This window comes from Phaseolus vulgaris, chromosome 10, assembly GCF_051622355.1.
Source record: "Phaseolus vulgaris cultivar YP4 chromosome 10, ASM5162235v1, whole genome shotgun sequence".
NCBI classification, from domain to species: domain Eukaryota; kingdom Viridiplantae; phylum Streptophyta; class Magnoliopsida; order Fabales; family Fabaceae; genus Phaseolus; species Phaseolus vulgaris.
In genome coordinates this window covers 30461336-30471249 of record NC_143507.1, presented here as the reverse complement: position 1 = coordinate 30471249, position 9914 = coordinate 30461336, and positions in this window count along the sequence as shown.

Below are 9914 nucleotides of genomic sequence, written 5' to 3'. Positions count from 1 at the left end.
AATCTGGTGCAGCAGTTCTCTCTCACAAAAACAATTAATTGAGCCATCTCTTGCAACATCTCTTACATTCTTTGTGTGTGAACCTTTGCCTCTTTTTTCTGCTATCATGGAGTCCACTCCACCTACATCAAAGAGGATCAAAACAAGGGTTGTAAGGTCTGGAGGGAGACTTGAGGGCTAGTTTTCAGGGGATAATGAGCTCATTGAGAGATATCGCTTTGAGACAAGTACAAAGGTGATCAACAATCCAAAAGTTGTCTCCTTTGATTGGCTGAAAAGCCAAAAGCTGGACAATGTGAGGAAGCTTCTCAAAGATCAGTTGCTGAGAAGATTCTTGGAGATGAAGGGAAACATATACCCTGATTTGATTCGGGTATTCTACACCAACCTTAAGTTTGAAGGAAACAATCTTGTTTCTCATGTGAAAGGTGTAGACATGGAGATTACCCATGATGTGTGGGCTGTAGTAACTGGATTAAAGTATGCTGGTCTAGGGATTAATAAAGGAAATCTTGGAGTTGTGGAAGATTTCAACAAAGTCCAATACTACAAGAGCTGTTTGAAGAATCAAGAAGCCCAAGTGAGAACTTGCTCTATTGGAGGCTTGAAGTTAGATGAAAGGGTGCTTGCTCTTATTGTTACTTGGATTCTAACTCCAAGGGGGAGCAACCATTCTGTTTAAACAGAAGAAGACCTTGTTTATATCTACTGCATCATAAAGAAGATCAAGATCAACTGGATTTATATCATCAAAGAACATATGCAAAAATCCATGAGGTTAAGTGACTACCATTATCCCTATGCTGTTTTAATCTCTAAATTCTTGCTCTATTTTGAAGTGAATCTTGAAGATGAGACCTCTGAGTTGGTTAAATCAACACAAGAAATGAATAATGGTTCTCTAAGCAAGATGGGATTCACCAAGATAAATGGAAGATAGGTGAGCAAAGATGGTGATCATGGTGGTTCATCAAGTGTTGCAGCTGCTGATTTTGATGAAGAAGATCAAGCTGCTGATATGGATATCCACAATGAAGAACAACCTGCAACTAACTTTGATGCTAGAACAAGTGCAGGACATCAAGGGGATGAGATTCCTTCTATGTCTTCTTTTGAAAGATACATGGTAAATAGGCTTGATGGCTTTGCTGAAAATCAAAGAAATTTCCATGATCTTTGTATGACCAATTTCCAGAGCATTGACAACAGATTTTAGAGCATGGACAATTGTTTCTGGATGAACATATTGAAGCTGTTCAGAACCAGATCTTTGAGCTGCAATATGGCAATGATGACTGAAGAAAAACAAACGATTGAATACTCGAAACAACCAATTGTTTTTGCTCTGTACCAGTTTAAATGCTATTTCTTTTAAAATTCTATTTAATCTGGAACAATTTCTGTTTTATATCTTCTTATAGTATATTTGTGAAGACAAATAGGGGGTGATTTTATGTTGTGTTGTCTTTTGACTTCACACTTTTCCTCATTTTCTTTTTTTACTTATTCTTGATTTTAACATGTTTTTTTTTTCTCTTTCATTTTTTTCGCTTTCAACAATATGAATATATTCTTTCTATTTTCAAATTTTTGAGCTTTCAAAAATAATATATCATTAAAGGTTTAGGGTGCAAGAATAAAAAAGATTCTTGGCTCAAAGGATATATATAAAAAATTATAATTCTAATAAGATAAAGGTTGGATATTTGACACTGGGTTCCTAATTAACACAAATGCCTCAATCATCTTCATGCTCGTTTATGATGTAACAAAAAATAAAAATGAAGCAACGAATGATGGCAAATTCATGGAGCTCTTCTCGGAATTATGTGAAAAATGGGTGCGGAAGCTATGGATGGTAATGTGCCAGATCCTCCTAGGAGCTATGGTGATCTTGAAGGTGCATGATGTGTATGGAAATAGGGAGGTTCAGCCAGTCCTATGGTAGGTGATGAAGATGAAGATTAGATCCTAGAAACTAGGGAAAAGCAAAGTATGGCACAATGTTTGCAGCATAACTTTACTCACATTAATCTTGAAAATACAAGAGCTAGGCATCTCCTTTTATAGGCTAAGGAGGCCGTAATTCTTAAGCTAAGTGCAAATGAAATGCTAGCTAAATGTAATGTAAATGTGAAGCACATGGATGCACATGGGTGCACATGGTCCTTTATTAGTAAAGGCTTCTAGAAACCTTTAGCTAATCAAGATTAATGCTTCCTTAATTCTAATGTGCAGAAAATTAAACAATTGTCCACATGGTTATGCTATTTACACCTCATTTAAAGCTAAACTACACTTGATGGGCCTTCACGGAATATGTGCTATTAGGCCTTTTCCCATTCATAGCTTGTTCCAAGTCTTCTTGTTCTAGATGCTTTTGGCTTGGTCTTAGACGCTCATAGCTTGATCTTAAATGCTCCTAGCTTGGTCTTAGACGCTCCTAGCTTGATCTTAGACGCTCCTAGCTTGATCTTTAGACGCTCCTAGCTTGGTCTTAGATGCTTGGCTTGGGTCTAGACGCTCTTGGCTTGGGGTCTAGACGCTCTTGACTTGGCTCTTGCCTTTCATGGAAGGTTGTGCTTGGCCCTCTTCCATCATCCCCTCCCTCTTGAAAAGGATTTGTCCTCAAATCCAATGTTTTTTCTTCAGCTAGGGGGATAAGTGTGGCTGGATGGTGTCCATCATCTCCTTCTTCTTGAGAAGATCTATCATCAGATCTTCAGGCTTGATCTCGGATAGCAGCCTTTTGTTTTGAGAACTAGGAGTGCCCTCCCGGTCAAACGTGTACCTACGGAAATCATCAAATAAAGCAGAGGTGTGAGTTTGAAAATTAATTTCACTAAGTTGCCATTTTTGTTTTTCTTTTGTGTTTGGCAACTTTTTACAATATTTCTTTTTTGATTGTTGTATGTGTTCTCTAATCATCTTATGCATTTTAAAATTTTCAATTGTGGTTACTTTCTCCTTAGTCACAAATCCTATAGGAGATGGTATCAACTCAAAAGAAGAAAGATGATTTAGCCCACATACAACCTCAAAAGTAGAAATATAAGTAGTTTTGTGAACTACTTTATGGTGTGCATGCTCATCTCTAGAGTTGTGTTTGTCTTTCATGATTACTCTAGGCATAGTAGAAAGAGTTAGATTTTCAATTGTATTTTGACCATTCTTTTGAGGATAAAAATTTCAAGAGTACAACTTAATTTCAAGTTTTTCTAAAAGTATCCTCGAATGATGGTTTTCAATTTTTGGAGCTCTATCCAACACTACGCTTGAAGATAAACCATGGAGACTTATCACTTCTCTAGAGAAGAGTTTATCCATATCCATGGAAAAACCTTTTGTTGTCCTAGGAAGCTCTAAGATAAAATCGAGGTTTGTGTCTTCCCAAAGATCTTTTATAAAAGGTAAAGGAGTATAGAGTTCATGAGACACTACCTTAGGCGTATTTGTAAAACAAGAAATGTATCTAAGGTAATGTCTTTGAACTTCTTTTCTCATGGGCGACAAAAGTTTTTCCTTTAAAAGCTCTAGAGTTTTATCAACTCTATTTTGTCCCATGAGTTCTCCTTTATGAAGAGTTTTTCTTTTATATGTGAAGGTAGTCTCGTTGATACAATCATTGTTCATGAAAATTTTAATGCTTTGCAAGGGTTGTCTCAATAAGAAATGACAAGTTTCTTTAGGTACTACCTCACATAAAAAATTGGTTTGGTAGTTACCTATAGATAACTTGACCTTCACTTGGGGATATCTTGGTATATATGTAAAATAATCTATGCAAGCCTCTTTTAAGGATTCTTCTTTTTTTTCTATGCTTGCAAGTGTTCCTTTACAAAAGGAAAGGCTTTGAGGTTGTTCAACAAGACACATATTTTCAAAGGTATGTTCAATGTGCTTTCCTTGTTGAATGACCTTGTGGGAAGGAACACTCTTCTCCCACGCCTTTTGTTTCTCAAGGGTTTTCTCATGCTTTTCTATTTTTACATTTTCGTCACTCTCACTAGCTTCTTTTTCTTGGCTACTATTCTCATCTTTGTCCCTTAAGATCATAGATCTTTCATTGAAACATTGAGATGCTAATTGATCATTGCCAAGGTATTCTAAACATGGAATTTCTCTAGCTTGAGTGTGAGAGATATGCTTGGTTAGGTTTTGGGAAAGTTCTAGAGATGTTTCTTCCCCTTTATGGAACTCATCCTTGTCATAAGATACATAGTATGAACTTTGTTTTTGACTTGATTGTTTTCTCAAAATTTGTTTTTCAACTTTAATGCTAAGTTGAATCAAGTCGTTTAAATCTTTATAAGGTAAAAGTTCAACTTTGTTTCTTATCTCAAGTTTGAGACCACTTAGAAACCTAGCTATGGTGGTATGGTTGTCTTTGTTAATCCTTGCCCTCTCAATATATGATATCATCTTTTGCCAATATTCTTCTACACTCATATCTTTTTGATGAAGTCCTTGGAACTTGTCCATCAACTTCCTATTGTAATGTGGGGGAATATGGCGACATCTCAAGGTTCCCCTAAGGTCATTCCAAGATGTAATAGGAGGGTCCTTGTGGAGATGTCTCTCTCTTTTTAGGGCATTCCACCAATACATAGCATCACATTGAAAACTTAAGGTAGCTAAGGGTACTTTCTTTTCTTCACTCACATGGTGGTAAGCAAACAAATGCTCTACCCTCATCTCCCAATATAGATATGTTTCTACATCTTCTTTTCCATAGAAATGAGGTAGCTCTACCTTAGCTTCTTTTAGGTTTTCTTGTCTCTCTTTTCTAGCTCTCCTAGATGATTGTACCGCCCTGGTGGTCGGGTGTGATGACGTGGCATCCTGCTACAGTGTAGGCGTGTTGACAAGGCGCTAGGTTGGCAGAAGGGAAGGAAGTCGGGGGGCACGCGTAGTCGCCAGTTGTTAAGCTGGCGTGTTCCGACTTCCAGCTTACCAGAATGGGCGATCGCCAGGTTGAAGATGAAGTCGCCAGATGTAGACCCAGGCGACCAAGCAGTCGGAGATCGCCAGAACAAGCACATCGCCGAAGATGAAGGAGAAGCAGATTATGAAGGCGGCCGGCGAGACCACAGGGAAGGTGTATGAAGGCCCCTAACTCGCCAGTTCCAGTATAGATCGCACTCCTGAGTTAGCTATGCACTGGGCAGTACCATGCATAAGTAACTTAGCCAAAATGAGAGCAGAAGCAGCGCCAAGTCAGGGAGCCTCCAGATGATGGCACGTGTACAGTTGGATGCGAGCCACGTGTCCAAGTCTGTAACTGCCAGGAGAGAGAAAGCCACCAGGTATATAAGAGTTCTTAACAGACTTTCTGAGGTACGCACGTTCAGTTCATACACTTTACGCTTGCGAGTGATAGAGCTGATTGTGAGAGAGGATTTGCACGGTTCTTGTTCTTAGTATTTGGTGATACCATCACTGACTTGAGCGTCGGAGTGCGATCGGCCGCAGCGGCGCCGTATTGTTTCTTTGCAGGTTCTTGAAGTAGATCCCGGAAAGGAACGGAGGTGAGAAGCGGTGCGCACGTCGATCCTTTGACGAGGCATTCTCCAGCGTTCCGGTCAACAGGCAGGATCAATGATGGTTGATGATATTCATTTGTCCTAAGACTTTCTTCCCCAAGATAATCATGATGTTTAGAGTTAGATGCATGAGAATGTAATTTTTTTGAAAATTGAAACTTCTCATCCTTTGCTTTAGTCAATTTATTAGTTTTGGCCTCATTCTCCAATTGTTTAGATGAAATCAATTGCACAGCTTGTGAAACTTCTTTCAAAAGAGTTTTTATAGATTTTACTTCACTTTCAATAGACTTTGGAGAGATAGAAGAAGAAGACATTGCTAAAGCTTTGTGTATACAAGTATTTTACCTTGAGAAAATTTAGGAAAGTCAAAGAAGGTAGTTTTCCAGGTAAGGGAGGTGAGTCACAAAGGACTACTTAAATACCAAGCCTTTGCCTTAGCCAAAAACTATCCCTCAATGTCTTCACACAAAGCTTTCTCTTAGTAAACCACTTAGAACACAATTAAGTTGAGAAATCAGATTTTAATGCAAGAAAACAATGCAAGCTAACTAATTAACCAAGCAAGACGAATTAACAAGGCTTAAACAAGGCAACACAAATGAAAAGCGTAGCTAATTAAGCAAGGAAATGTAATTAAAAACAATTAACAATTGCTAATTAGAAAACTCTACACTAGTCGATCCTAGGTGAGGTTTCTTGGACACTTGGAGCCCTTGAAGACACACTCACTGTCTAATCACGTAATTAAAGAAGTAATTAACACAAGTTAAGTTGCAAAGAAAATTAAGAAAACTCCCTTTGTTCATTTTTTTTTGCTATTGGCACTTCCTTGGTTGTCTTTTCTTGTTGGACCCTCCAAGTGTTTGTGGTGTTTTGAGAAGTATTTGTTTCTGCCTTTGCTTTTGTTCCCCTAAGAATTAAGGACTTAATTCTCCAATTCCAGCACCTATCAAGAAGACTAGACCTTACTCAAGTCAAATTTCCACTCAAATAAGCACCAATTGAGAATCAATTCCAGCACCAAATTTAGAGGCCAAAGAATGAAAGCAAGAAACAATTTAATTGGAAAAACAGTACCACACAAATGGAGTTAGATTGTGACAACTAGAAAGAGTTCCAAGAAATATTAGACAAGCAAATAAAGGTACTCAAATAAAGGTAGGCACACAAAATGAATCCTAAGAATAGCACTAGAATAGATTTCAAAATAAAAAAACAGCACCACTGAAAAATTGTTGTGGGCCAGAGAACGTGATTTTCCCCGATTTATTCTGAGATGCCCCTTTAAGATTTGATTCTGAAAATTTATATGCAAAATATTCAAGATCGTAACTAAATTCTGGCGTTGGTTTCACTCCAAACGCATGAACCATTTTTTTTAATAATTCTTTCAAATTCAGTGTTCAGTTACGCCAACTGTAGCGCCCAGATTTGCACACTGTTTTAAAAATATTTATCATTTTTTTTCTATTGACTGTTTTGAGCTGATTCTTTTTTTGTCTTTTCTATAACACCTCAATCTTTCATAATCCAGAGAATCAAAAATTTCCTATGTAGGGAAATAATTTTTTTAAACAAAACAGCCAGCACAGAGTATGTAAAACAGAGGATTCTGTAAAAACTGGAAAAAAACAGCAAAAGACCAAAAGATAAACAGAATGGAATTGATGATAAGGAATTTGTGTAGATCTAAACACAAATATGAACTCAAACTAAAAATAAAAAGGCACCAAAAGATCAAAACACAACAGATTCAAAACAAATATTTAGACCAAAATCAAGAAACAAATAAGCCAAACAAAGTACTACTTATGATTCGATGACATTGTGGATGAACATGACTTGACAAAACATATATGGATTCAGAAATTAAAAGACTCAAAGAGCATAAAATGAACCAAATAAAAATTGCAATAAAGACTCAAATACCTAAAAGAAAAATAGCCACTCAAAGGTGTATGGAATCCTATCACAAATTGCACAAGGATTGTTCAAGATCAATTTAACAAAGTGCACCGATTGGAATCTCCAAATAGCACACCAAATCAAAGAAAAATTAAAAAAACAACAAGACAATTATGGAAACAAGATGAACAACACGAAAATAAAGAAGAACTCAAAATGAAAAAGACCAAGCACTACTCATCTTTGAAGAACCTATGCTCATGATACCAAATGATGGCAAATTCATGGAGCTCTTCTCGGAATCATGTGAAAAATGGGTGCGGAAGCTATGGATGGTAATGTGCAAGATCCTCCTAGGAGCTATGGTGATCTTGAAGGTGCATGATGTGTATGGAAATAGGGAGGTTCGGCTAGCCCTATGGTAGGTGATGAAGATGAAGATTAGATCCTAGAAACTAGGGAAAAGCAAAGTACGACACAATGTTGGCAGCATAACTTTACTCTCATTAATCTTGAAAATACAAGAGCTAGGCATCTCATTTTATAGGCTAAGGAGGCCTTAATTCTTAAGCTAAGTGCAAATGAAATGCTAGCTAAATGTAATGTAAATGTGAAGCACATGGGTGCACATAGGTGCACATGGTCTTTTATTTGTAAAGGCTTCTAGAAACCTTTAGCTAATCAAGGTTAATGCTTCCTTAATTCTAATGTGCAGAAAATTAAACAATTGTCCACATGGTTATGCTATTTACACCTCATTTAAAGCTAAACTACACTTGATGGGCCTTCACGGAATATGTGCTATTAGGCCTTTTCCCATTCATAGCTTGATCCAAGTCTTCTTGTTCTAGACGCTTTTGGCTTGGTCTTAGACGCTCCTAGCTTGATCTTAGATGCTCCTATCTTGGTCTTACACGCTCCTAGCTTGATCTTAGACGCTCCTAGCTTGATCTTTAGACGCTCCTAGCTTGGTCTTAGATGCTTGGCTTGGGTCTAGACGCTCATAGCTTGGGGTCTAGACGCTCTTGACTTGGCTCTTGCCTTTCATGGAAGGTTGTGCTTGGCCCTCTTCCATCAACGACAACTTTCAATTCATTAGTAAAACTCTCAAAACTATTTAAGGTTAACACACTCACTTGGTTTGATTGGTTTTATTTCTTATTGTTTTGTCATTCTCTGTTCTAATCAATCATCCTGTTAAACTCTCATGTATCACAATTTCAACTACATTTGAACAGTGACTCAATCGTATTTTCTTTTCTAACCTGTCTCTAATTCATCTCACTATTTAATATTTAAAACAAAAATTCCCTTTTTTGTCCACAATTCAAAATATTGCAGTTCTTTTTTATTTATTTAAGAAAAATAAAACTAAAAAACCAATTAAATTAAAACTGAAAATAAATCAAGCATATAATTCCAGAATAACAATTCAAACCATTAAAAAATAAAACAAATTAATCAAATAAAAAAATAAATAAAAAACAAAACAACCAAAAAATTAAAAATAAAAAAATAAACAGAAAAATTAAAAAAGTTCAACTAATTGAAAAGAAAAGAAAACAAGAAAGATAAAACCATATTTTTGCTTAATCCTCTCTTCCAAATACTAGTACTGCTAGTAACGCTAGTACTGCTAGTAACGCTAGTACTGCTAGTAACGCTAGTACTGCTAGTAACGCTAGTACTGCTAGTAACGCTAGTACTGCTAGTAACGCTAGTACTGCTAGTAACGCTAGTACTGCTAGTAACGCTAGTACTGCTAGTAATACTAGTACTGCTAGTACTTCTAGTATTGCTAGTACTGCTAGTAATACTAGTACTGCTAGTAACACTTGTACCTATACCGCTAGTACTGCTAGTAATACTTGTACCGCTAGTACTCCCAGTACTGGTAGTACTGCTAGTAATGGTAGTACTACTAGTACTGCTAGTAATACTAGTACTGCTAGTAATACTACTAATGTTAGTAATACTAGTACTTCTAGTAATACTAATACTGCTATTACTGCTAGTAATACTAGTAATACTAGTACTGCTAGTGATGGAGATCAAGATCAAAAAGAAATAGAAGCCAATATTCAAGGACAAGAAGAGGTAGAGGCCAAAGTTGTAGACGCTCAAAGAGTCATTAACCCACCTCATAGGCTTACAAGGAGCAAGTTCAAGGGATTAGGAAATAGTGGAAGGTTGTTTTCTCTTTTGATAATATCTTTTTGTTTCAAAAGGTGCTTAGAGGGAAACATTAGACACCTCTTTTGTAAAAGCATCTTTAGGCTTTAGTTTGGGGAGTGAGCTTAGTAGGGGGCGTGAGCTTGGGAGTGAGCTTAGTAGGGGGCGTGAGGTAGGAGTCTTTTGGGTAGCTTCTAGAATAAGCTTTGTAAATGACCGGCCCTTCCTCCTATAGAAGGAGGGCTTAGGTCCTTCATAATTCAGATTGGATAATTGAAGTAGCAAAACTCT